General features: G+C 35.2%; 2 long non-coding RNA genes across 2 annotated transcripts; one reads left to right on the forward strand and one right to left on the reverse strand.

The window, feature by feature from the left end:
• Positions 1–312: 312 nt before the first annotated feature.
• Positions 313–1,286, reverse strand: LOC108169879 (uncharacterized). The gene is made up of 2 exons (XR_001786190.3): positions 1,027–1,286; positions 313–942 (listed from the first exon to the last, which is right to left on the reverse strand). It is a non-coding gene; the product is annotated as an uncharacterized lncRNA (long non-coding RNA).
• A 4,519-nt stretch (positions 1,287–5,805) lies between these two features.
• Positions 5,806–9,498, forward strand: LOC103404722 (uncharacterized). Its single transcript, XR_003770490.2, has 4 exons — positions 5,806–6,202; positions 7,138–9,016; positions 9,108–9,181; positions 9,275–9,498. It is a non-coding gene; the product is annotated as an uncharacterized lncRNA (long non-coding RNA).
• The last annotated feature ends 3,285 nt before the right edge of the window (positions 9,499–12,783 follow it).

Genomic DNA, 12,783 nt, shown 5'->3' on the forward strand with positions numbered 1-12,783 from the left:
GTCGGCGCAATCGTCCTCGATCATGTGCTTGATGGTCTGCGATTCCAACGCCACCACCTCCTCAACCTTGAACGACTCGCCATTCGAGCTCTTGAGGGTGATCTTCTTCGACAACGACGACATGGTTGTTGACAGTGACAACGATGGTCTCGAAACAATGGTGCCAAATGGTGAGAGAAGTGACTGATGAGATTCAAGTTTGATTTCTTTCTAGTGAGAAGGTGAGGAAGAAGTGAGAGAGAGTTATGATGGAGACTGATGTACACGAGGCCCCAGCTAAAAAATAAAATTAAAAAAAATGAAATAAAGAAAGAAAACAATGAAGTATAATTGTACTACCACTCAAGAAAACAATGTAGTACAAAGGTACACGGGGCCACAACATATATTTTTGTGAGAATTGGGAGAAACGGGTCCAACGGGCCCTCGTTTTCTCAAGCCTTTGCACCCGCCCCGCTCCTATAATTTTGAGATCCTTGCCCCGGCCCGCCCCGTTTTGTCTTTACAAATTTCAGACCCGCCTCGAACCACATGGAACCGGCTCGCCCCACAGGGCTAGGGCCAATTTGCCCACCCTTAATTGCAAATCCCCAACAACCTCCTGCTCCAAACCCTCATCATCCTCATCCAAAAACCTAACCCCATCCTCCACACCCCAAAACCCAACCTCAGCCAAGAGATGTCGCCGCATAAGTTATTCATGGAGCCCAATCCTCCAACATGCCAAGCCCAAGGCAGCATATCTTTACCTTCCTCCTCTGGATTCGGTCGAGGCCTCCAACCCTTCGCTCGAAATCCAACACCGACGTGGATCTTCCCGAATCCAACCCAGAATTCATATCGTTAGGCACTCCCGAATCGAACCCCTACCCATATCTAGCTTGGAGACCCTGACGTCCTGCAAATCCACTTGTTCTTAGCGGAGATTTGATTCTGAACTTCCTTCAAATTCACAAAAAATGGAAGAAAAAAAATTAAAAATCATAGAGGTAGAGAGAGATAGATCGAGGAGGAGAGAGAGAGTACCTGCAAGATTTGGGTGTCTTCGTGTAGAGAAGAATAATTGAAAGCGAGAATTAATTAAAGTGGGAACTAGAGGTAGAGGAGGGGACGATGGCCATCGAAGTGGGAGTTGGGAGAATTAATTGAATTTAGGGTTGGGTGGGTGGAGAGGAGAGAAATGAGGGAGGGAAGGAGGGAGTGTTGGGACTCGCGGGGGGGGGGGGGGGGGGGGAAGAGTAGGAGATAGCCCAGAAAAAAGAATTAATTTTAATTTTAAATTTTTATTATTTTTTAATGTCCAACTGGGGCCAACTTGAATTTTTAATTTTCACATGGACCCCTTAATGACACGTGGTGCCCATTCATTATCCATATGGACGCCTCATAGTCAGACTAACGGATGTATGAGACCGTCCCAAAATTAACACTTTAGGTATGACTCTTGGACGAAAAAAACTTCATATATCAAATGTTGAAAACCACAAAACTTGAGAGTAATAAACTGAGATTTACCCTTTAAAGTATGTTGAAGGAAGAAATGAAAAAATTGTGATCAAAAGGAGCATGATTGTTCGAGAAATAAACCTTATATATTCCAATCATCCCTAAAGTAAAAGAATAACAAGGAAGAAGTTTTTATTGTATCTAATCCTCTTATAATCTCCTCAAAATGAAAAATAGTTCCCATCTACCTTTGATATTCTTGAATTTTGTAGAATGATTTGTTCCAGTTACATCGATCCTTTATACCAAACGACTTAGAACCACACAATTTTCATACAAAAGTCCAATAGCAACACATGCATGTATGAACCAGATAAGTTGAATGCATTGAACCTTGCTTCAATCAGCACAGTCAACATGTTTTTCTAATATGTAACTAGAAGTTTTGTATTCAACAAAAACCAAATATTGTGTGCTTAGATTCTATATGGCACACAATAATGTTAAGCTAGATTATGAACTAATAAACAATGAGATTATACTTTTGCAGTTGCTTCACGTTAATTTAAACACGAAGACACAAAAAGAACATATTCCACAAATAAAAATAACAGTAAATAAACAAATGAAACAAAGGCAATTAGGTTTGAGAAGCGCCCACAGATTCGATGGCGGTATTGCAAAAAGGCCTCCTGAAATTTAGGAGTTAAAATTGTGATGGAGAGAGATAAAGCAGGTGACGTTTTTCCACGTAACGTGGGTGGAGTCTGACATTCCGGAGATCAGAGGAAACGTGGTGGTCACGCGCTGTTCTCGTGGGGTTCATGGGTTGTTGCAAGCTACTCGCATTTGCATGGATGCCACATTTTCCGACCTTTTCTTCTGCGTCCTACACGTGTCATTGTGTTTCAGAAATACGTACACCACTTTTTCCTCGACGTTCTCGTGTCCATCCCCTCCTCCTCGTTTACTTTCCGCAATGGCAAGGTATGGGTTAACAATAAAGAAGAGTTTATATCTTTAAAATTGAGGAGCTACTCTTCAAGACATTTTATTATTAATTTTATGAAATTTTTATATATAATTAAAACGGTTCATATCAAGAAATTATTCTGTAATTATTATTTAGAAATTTATTTAACATAAGGTTGTTTGGCCAATTAATTGTAGCAAATAAAAAAATAATTTGTATATTTTTATTGTATCCGCCATTTTTTATACATTTCAATTATTAAAGATGTTATTTTTTATTAATTTTTTGCATAAGTGATTTTTATAGAGTAATTTTTAATAAGAATTATTTCGTCTATAATCATCAAATTCCTTCAATCGGTAACAAGAACTTATCCCCAGTCAAGTTACCTTTCTAACAATATACCCTCTTTTCTTATATATCTTTCTTTTGAGTCATGGCACATGATTATTAGTTCATCTAGAATTAATTGAGGTTATTGCCATCATTGGTTCTTGTTGTGTTAATTGAGGTTTTTAATTTACGAGTGAGACATCTCAAATTTTAGTATTTAAAATTCTTGTTGTGTTAATGAGGTTTTATTAGGTTCTAGTACTTTATAATATATATGTCGTTTTATTTTGTAATACGAACGGAGTGTACGAGGCTCGGGAACAAAATCGTCGTATGACTGACCGACGATTACTAGTGATTTCAGCTTCATGTAGGCATGTTGCAAACTACAATCCAAAACTAAGGACGGGTTTTTGGAGTTAGCTCACCCTCGCGGGATCGCAACTCTTTGTCCTAGCCATTGTAGCACGTGTGTTGCCCAAGACAAAAGGGGTATGATGATTTATGTATTCCAATGAAATTATATACTTCATAAGTATAATTAGGCATTTATTTATACGTTATAATAAATTTGCTTAAATCTTCCTAGTCCGCTTCATCCTTCGCCCAAACACCTAAACGCTAAGCGCCAACCCGCAACCGAACTAACGACCAGTGTCTTTTACAATCTTACATATACTCATCAATTAAACTCATCCATATTGACGTCAAATATTCCCAAATATTGTGATTCCAATTTATTGGAATCCAACCTAACAGGCCAACTGCCCTTATGTTTAATTGATAATGTATGGTACCCATCTAGTTACGTAACACATGAGTTTGTAGACCATGGATTTCTTTATTAACTCTTGCTAGCCAGCTTTTCAATCATCATCTTAAATTAAATATAACCACAGATTAATAATTGGATCGTAAACGTGTTAAAGAAATGTATTCTCTGATCCATTTATATGTAAACACACATTGTTTTATAGGTAGAGCCACTCCCAAAAGCCATCAGCCGCGAGGGCAAATATGTTATATTAACTTTGTTGTTGAGTGCCCCACGGGCTAGGCCATGGATTATAAAACCAAAACTAGGGGAATTGGGGAGTGGTATTTGAGAGTCTATCGACCATTTGGAGATGGAGAGTTGAACAAACGACTTCTACCATGGAAATTTGAGAAGTTTCCCAAAAATTTAGGAGCAAATAATGTGGATGTGGCTTGTGACCAAAATTGGAAAATGAAAATGGTCATTTTTCAATTTCACAATACTTTTTTTGCACGACCAAAACACATGGCTGAATGGGCATGCAGCCAATTATCAACTCATTGTCATTCCTCAGAACCTAATCGCCACGCGCACTGTCTTCACTTCTCGTTCCTGTCCACAACCTGTGCATGGAAGGCACATTTTAACAATGATTCTATTTATCCCACACGTACCGTGGTGCTCCAGAACCAGAAGAAGCTTTGGTGCTTTGTTTGCTGTGCCTGCCAGTGCCATCTGATTCATTTTATATAATACTTAAAAAGAGAAATTTCAAAGGATACTTTTTAAAAAGATAAATCACCAAAATGGTCCTTCAGATTTGTATAACTCATCATTTTGGTCTCTGAGATTCCAAATCGATAAAAGTGATCCCTAAGATTATCCACCATCCATCATTTTGGTCATTCCGTTAAAAACTCTGTTAAGTGTCCAGGAGCTCTTGGCCGGAAGTTTGGACAATTTTCAAAGCTTCGTAACTCAATCGTTTCTTAACTAAATTCGACCCATAATATATCAAATGACGATAGGAAAGTGTAGAATAAGATTATACCTATTTCAAAGCCCAATGGTTGCCGGAGATTGCCAGAAAATGGCCTCAAAGTTGACTGGTCCGAGTGAAAACTTGAAAACTTGCCGAAAACTGGGTAAACTTTAAACGTTCATAACTTCTTCAATACTCAACGAAATCAAGTGATTCAAAACAAAAATCACACTTCTCAACGAGATGAAGAGAATGATACCTTTTTTTACGGCTAACTCGCTGTGGTTTGGCCGAAAAACGGCTTGAAAGTGGCTGTTTTGGTCTCAAGTTAGCCACTTTCGAACCGTTTTTTCGGCCAAAACACATTGAGTTAGCCATCGAAAAATGTACTATTCTCTTCATCTCGTCGAGAAGTATGATTTTCGTTTTTGAGTTACTTGATTTCGTTGAGTATTGGAGAAGTTATGAACGTTTAAAGTTTACTCAGTTTCCGACGAGTTTTCAAGTTTTCACTCGAACCAGTCAACTTTGAGGCTATTTTCCAGCAATCTCCGGCAACCATTAGGCTTCAAAATAGGTATAATCTTATTATACACTTTCCTATCTTCATTTTGATATATTATGAGTTAAATTTGGTTAAGAAACGATTGAGTTAAGAAGCTTTGAAAATTGCCAAACTTCCTGCCAAGAGCTCTGGGACACTTAACGGAGTTTTTAACGGAATGACCAAAATGATGGATGGTGCCACTTTTATCGATTTGGAATCTCAGGGACCAAAGTGATGAGTTATGCAAATCTCAGGGACCATTTTGGAGATTTACCCCTTTTTAAAAAAGAGTAATGTTATTCATATCATGTTTTTGTACCACATTTTCAAACCATCTTAGGTGACATTTGATGTGGACAGCTACATCATTTGAATTAATTACATTTTTAAATTTAGTTCATTATTTAATAAACTAATAATTAAGAAAAACTAATTAATTAAATTATGATTGTGGTATACGAGGAGTATTTCTCATTCCTTTCCTTGGATTTTGCAAATTTTTCAAATGATGTTGTTGTCCACATCAGATGTCACCTAAGCTGATATATAAATGTGATATAAATACATGGTATGAATAACATTACTCTTTAAAAAATAGAATTTTAACAGATTTTTTATAAACTCATATTTTTTTTTTGGGTTGTGATTTTCACACACCCTTAATTACCTTTCCCACACCCCTTCTTATTTTTTAATACTTAATTGATATCTTACTATTTACTCTTCCATATATACCATTTTTACTTTTTGACTTTTAAAAGTTGTTTTTTATTTTTGATTTACTTGGAATGAATCTCCCCCACTCCCCCATTCTTCTCCCGCTTCTTCCCCAAACCTAGACACCTCCCGCTTTTTCCCCAAACCCAGACACCTCTCGTGGCCCGATTCCCTCGCCGCCACAAATATTTCCACTGCTTCTTCGGAGCCTCCCACTCCCTCCGTCGAGCCCAACGAGACCTATTCTGAAATTTCCACTGCTTCTTCTCTTTCCGTTCCCCTGTCCTCTTTATTACTTCTTGTGAAAAATCACAATGGATGACCTGATAATAACAGATGAAGAGCTCCAGATGGACATTGAGTTGCAGAAGATATTGGATATGGCATGCAAGGAGGATGGCATGGAAGAAATTTCAGAATGCATTCCTCCTCTTAACACTTTTGATGGTAAGTTTCTAAAGTATTTTCTCAAATTATTAAGATTGATTTTGGAATTTAGGGTTTTTGTTCTCTTCTTGCCTCAATTTGTTTTTTAGGTTTAGTTTTTTCTTTCCCTAATTTGTGGTTCAAATGTTCATTGAATGAATGAATACTGGTGGTTTAAGATAAATGGATCATGTAACAATGAAGTAACTGAATCTAGGGGAAGAAATTTAGAAAAATGCGTCAAGTAAACAGAAAATCACGAAACTAAGTTTGTAAATGTTTTTGACATCAGAATTTTTTTTACAAGAATAACGAAAAATTAGGCAATGCTCAGAGACTAAGGAGCAAAAGATTAAAAACTACCATGCTTACGTGAATGCACCGGGCAATGCCCTATAACTGATTTTTCTCTCATGTACACGGTACACATGCTATTTACACATCTAGATAAGAACCGTTAGATTGAAAATGAACACACGAGATAAAAAGTATTATTAATATATATTTTTTGTTTGAAATCTCTAACTTAAATTCTTGTGTCTTTTGCCCAAAACAAAATCTCGGTGTCAACTCTGTAATCCAAACACTTGAACTTCAAATGGAGCAAAAAATTACCTATTCCTCATAAAAACTGGAGCAAAAATGTACTTTAACTAGTGGTTTGTGTTGGGGTTTATAAAAACTAGAGCAAAAATGTACTTTTGCCCAAAACAAAAACTGGTGTCAACTCTGTACTCATAAAAACGGAAATAATAGAGAATATTGATTTGTGTTGGTTTTGGGGAAAAAATTGGAATTAGGTTTAATTGTTGTGGTTTTACCTAGGCTCCATGTTTTGGTGTAAACTTGATATAATGCATACAATGCTTTGGTATAAATTTGATACTTAAATGTCTAGCCCATTGATAAAAAGTATATATTCTACATATATAAATGTGTTGGTTTGTGATATATAGGAAGTCAACAAACGATTGATGAGCCCGATAAAATGCTCTCTTTGTTGGCGAAATGTTTTGAAAGTCGAGAAGACCTCATCGGGGAAGTTCGTAAGATAGCATTAATGCAAGGGTTTGCAACCGTTATTAGAAGATCTAAGACAAATACATATGTTGCTATTGGTTGTGATAGAGGTGGGGATTATCAAGCCTCTAAAACTTCACTAGATGAAAGAAAAAAAAATCAGGATCTTGCCTCATAAATTGTCCATTTGAAGTCAGGGGGCGTAAAAAGAAATGTGAAGAATTTTGGAAGCTAGAGATAAAAAGTTTATTGCATAACCATGAACTTTCAAATGACATGTGTGGACATCCTTCTTGTCGTCAATTTTCACAAGAGGAAATTTTACGAATTAAAGAAATGAGCAAGGCTGGTATACCACCACGCCAAATTCTATCTTCGCTTCGGCAAGGCAATCCTCATCTTCAAGTAGTTTCTCGAAACATCTATAATCTAAGAGCTAAGATTGTGAAGGAAAGTCTGGCTGGGCGTCCAGTTATTCAAGCATTATTAGAAGAACTTGGTGAAGGTGGTTTCACTTATAACATTGAGTATGATCATGAAGGCCACTTGACTCATTTGATCTTTGCTCATCCCTTGTCTATAGAGTTGACCAAGAGCTACCCATATGTTTTTGTGATGGATTGCACATATAGGACCAACAAGTATAAGATGCCATTATTGGATATCATAGGAGTTTCAAGTTTCAACACATCCTTTTATTCTTGTTTTGTTTTCATGCAAAATGAGAAAGAAGAGGATTATGTGTGGGCTCTAAAAATGTTTAGTAAGATTTTGGGAGTTGATAATCATCCTATGGTGATTATAACGGATAGGGAGTTGGCATTAATGAATGCTATACGCATTGTCTTTCTGAGTACTTCCAATCTTTTGTGCGTGTGGCATATTGAGAAAAATATACTTGCAAATTTATAAAGCTCATTTTGAGGAAGAAGTTGATTGGATTGATTTCATTACTACTTGGACAATTTTAATCCAATCTCCTAATGAAACATCATTCAATGAAGCTTGGAGTCATTTTGAAGTTAAGTACGAGGATAAGATATTTGTTTTGAAATATATTCTTGGTACTTGGCTTTCATATAAAGAAAAGTTTGTAAGTGCATGGTCAGAGAAAGTTACCCACTTTGGTAACCGTGTTGCTTCAAGAGCCGAAGGTGCACATGCAACGCTAAAAAAATATCTTCAAGTTTCAACTGGAGGTCTTCGCGAGGTAAAAGAAAAAATATGCCTTGCTATTGAAATCAATTTCAAGAAATCAAAACTCAACTTTCAAGTGAAAAAGTTAGAGTTTCACACAAGTTTCGACTTCCCTTCTTCAAAGAGGTTGTTACTCATGTATCTAGATTTGCATTGAATGAATTATATAATCAATATGAAGCCTCAAGTTCTTCTGATCTTCCATCTCAATGTAAGGGTCATTTTCTCAAGACAATGGGTCTTCCTTGTGCTCACATGATTAGAGAGATGAATATTGAAGTCTTGCAACTAAATGACATACATCCACAATGGAGGATTGATAGAAGATTGTTTGTCAATGATCGTCATGTAAGCTTGGACAATGAACAAGATCAAATAAGCGGCCTTCTATTGGAGTTTAAAGATAAGTATGAAAAGTTGCCTCTTACTCAAAAAGAGGATACCAAAAGGCAACTTTGTGAATTTATTGATACTTCTCTTCCATTAACTCTTGAGCCTAATGTTAAACCTCACAAAGGTCGTCCAATGGGTTCTAAAAATAGAAAAGAATCAAGCTCTACAAAGCGTGGTCCTTCAAAGTTTGAAATAGTGGAGAAGGCTCAGAAACGTGCTCGACGGGTATGTCATTTTTTTTATTTATCTTTTAATATTGTCTACTATGGTCATGATTATTTATATATACGTATAACTTAATGTTCATTGTTTATAGGTGTGACGAGCATAATGATTTGCCAAAGAAACTTTTTGTTAATAATAGCTTAGATGTGTAAAGAACACATTAAGGTACATATATTTTTGTTGATTTTTCCCCATAAAAATACTAATTAAGTTTGTAATTTTCTTTCCTTTTGTTGACATGTTTTTATTTTCTTGTAGGTTGGAGTGCATGGGTTTCCTATCTTTTTGGTAATATTGACATCTCCTTTTGAACACAAGATTAAAGGCCAAACATAGTGTAGGCAGAATGTTAAAGCTTGTAATGATATCTGATGTATTTTTTGGGGCATGAGGTTACTATTATGGGGATTAAAGTGTATGTGGATTGCTTACTAGTATTTTGTACAATTCATGTAACTTATGCATATATGCTATATCATTAGGTAATCGTTTTATTTTTATTTATATAATAGGTGTTTTATACTTGTTTTGGGATCTCTCAGATTAGGCAGTAGAGCTTGAGTTACAAATGGGCATATACGGTTGAGTGTTAGAAAAAAAAAACAAGTTTAAAATAAAATAACAAAAGTATTCTAAAATTCCAATGGTCAAAAAGTAAAAAGGGTATATATGGAAGAGTAAATAGTAAGATATCAATTAAGTATTAAAAAATAAGAAGGGGTGTGGGAAAGGTAATTAAGGATGTGTGAAAATCACAATCCTTTTTCTTTATAATGTTTTATAATATTGATACGAAAATTAATATTAAATTGTGAGATGACAGAAAACGAATATTGCAAGGACAAGTTGATATTTTATAAACTTCGTTCGGAAGTGTATTCGTCCTGCTTGCATTACAACGAATAAGAAGTATATATAGGCAGATAACGAAATAGCTTTATATGATTATTTAACAACCAAAGAAATGAAGCAAGTTGGGTCAAGATAAAAAGATAACAAAATAACACAGGGAAGTGAATGTCCACAATGACGATTTTATGGTCATTTTCTAATGAAACACATTACACTTATTTTGAATGAAACCAAATAAATCCAATGAATAAATCACATTGGATTTGGACAAGATAGGCAGGACGCTGGTGCAAGTCTCTTTCTTCCAAATAAGGTCATTTAGATAATTATTTATTTTTTGTCATCATTTAACTGTGAAGTTAATCAGAAGAATAAATTTCCGTCTCTGGGTGGAAAAACAACCATGTGTTTTGCGTGTGTAATGTGTATACCTAGCTTTAAAAAAAAAATTAGGTAAAGAATGCGTGCATACCATGTGTAGAAGGTATAATTGGATAAGGGGAATGCTAGCAAACCTTTCGCTTAAATCTTCTCGTTTTATTTTGTTGGCTCTCTTTCTCATTCTTCAATGTTGTTGAGTTCGAACCATTTACTTTTTAGATCACCGTTTAAAGATTAACTTTGCAAAAATCAATCAAATTAGAAATTTCAATGTTTAAGTTTCTCATGGTTCATCTATTTATTAGATAATCATTAGATGACTAAATAATTTCAGATTTAGTGAATATTTTCATACATTATCTTAAAAGGGTGATCTACAATGTAGAATTTCTCAGAGCAAATGCATGGGGTTCCCTTATCATCAAGCAACATTCCAGAATAAGAATGAGAGCTAAGAAGGTAGAACGAGAAAGTATAAGTGAGAAGGTTTGTAGCATTCCTCATTATGGTAATACCTAATTGGTATTCTTATTTTACAAACACACACACACACACACGTACACTCAACTAAGCTTATTTAAGGGACACGCTTATAAGCCGTAACAGATCTAAGACTCTAGCCTTATGGGGTCATAGTGTAAAAAATCCAAACATAGCATGTAAAAGTTATCCAATTTTTTGCACAAAGGCATTTAATCGAGCACTTAATAGGCATATGTCGTCATTGTTCCTAGATATGTCGATGGCTTCCCAAGCCCGATGCCGAGACATGTTGAGCATCGCCTACCAATGTGTGCTTCCAAGGCCTACCGAGCATGCATCACTTGCCAAGATTTGTCAAATTATGCTGAAGAGACATTTCGTCGAATAGTTTGGAGGCATTCAAGTCCAATACCAAATGGCCATAGGGTCATCCTACAAACCTTCCCCACATATTTTCCGACTTCCATAGGGTGCCGAGACCTAGTAGGACCCTCATGGCATACTAAGTATGGTATTTCAACGATCCCAATTATGTATCTTTTAGGTACCCAAATCGAAAACCATACATATGATTGTTAGATTTAATGGTGGTCATCTTAATGTTCCTTGGAGTATCGTATTCATCTATTTGGTTGACTACAATTTGTCGTTAATGATTTTCAATTTATCTAATTATTTGCATATATAATCTATGATTAACGATATCAGATCATACTTTATACAATTCACTTGTAAATAGGGCAACAATGCTAATCACTTGTTCATATATCTATTTCTATGAGAATTAGGTAACTAAATAATTTTCGATTTGAGTGAATCTTTTACTACAATGATTCAACACAAGGACCTAAAAAATAAACTATTCGGGTCATGATATAGGGTTTAAGAATGGACCTAACTATTTATTAACATTGTATTACCTTATTAACTAGTTAGTACTTGAGCATTATTATATTACATTTTTACATAAAAGATGCTCTTGATTAGCTCTTGTTTAATTTCAATTAAGCCATGTGGGATAGTACAAGCCTGGATTATGAAATTGCATTGCATGTGCATCATCTTTCACGGAATGTATACGATCGAAAAGCTTGATAAGTAATCTTGCTCGAGACTATAATTGTGGATCAACTAACCTAAATTCATACTAGGGTTCAAAATTCAAAGGGTAGCCAAGTTGAATAAACATATTAAAGTCCTAAAGGCTCGTAGAAGTTCGAATTTTGACAAAGCCAAACTTAATTAAACTAATGCAACTATGCCATTAATCGTCCCAATTTACCAGCAATATAATATAGAATAATACTTGCATTCTTCGGAAGAATGGATGTATTCTACCTTTTGCAAATAGTGTATATCTATCGTATAAACTCTATAATTGGAACAGTTTAGTTTCTTAATTTTTATTTGAAATCCCCATGAAAATATCATTCGAATTGAACATCGTGTAGTCATCCAAATGTATCAAATAAATTAAGGGTCATTATGGATATGTTAGTTGATACTCACATCGTCGATTTGTTTCCTACGTTTGGATGACTATCTAAACGATCTCCAATTCGAATGATTTTTTGTAAAAATAATCTTCAAATGAAGATTAAAAATTTGACCGATTCCGATTATAAAATTTATATGATAAATATACATTATTAAAAAAATAGGATATGTGCATTCCTCCGAAACTCAAGTATCATCCCTTGAGATACATGAAGGTTTATGTATATATTAGGATAATTTATATATATTAATCTGTGTTGTTGTGCGTCCATCATTATTACAAAGAATATTGTCAATTATTTATTAAGAAAGACCATCATTAGGGTCACTGCAATAAGGTCCAAATAAGAAATGGGACGATCCAAATCTTGTGTTCGAATTCACATGAACTTTGAACTAAGTCATGTACGAATCAACATATCATAATGCAAGTTGTGGGTAATAAAACATAACATTAGTAAGTTTGTTCGCACAGATACATAGTGCTATTAGGTACCTGAATTATTCCCCCCAATAATATAAAGCACCTGTGTTTCCTAATACCCAACTTGTCA

The sequence above is a fragment of the Malus domestica genome, chromosome 17 (genome assembly GCF_042453785.1).
Source record: "Malus domestica chromosome 17, GDT2T_hap1".
In the NCBI taxonomy this organism is placed as follows: Eukaryota; Viridiplantae; Streptophyta; class Magnoliopsida; order Rosales; family Rosaceae; genus Malus; species Malus domestica.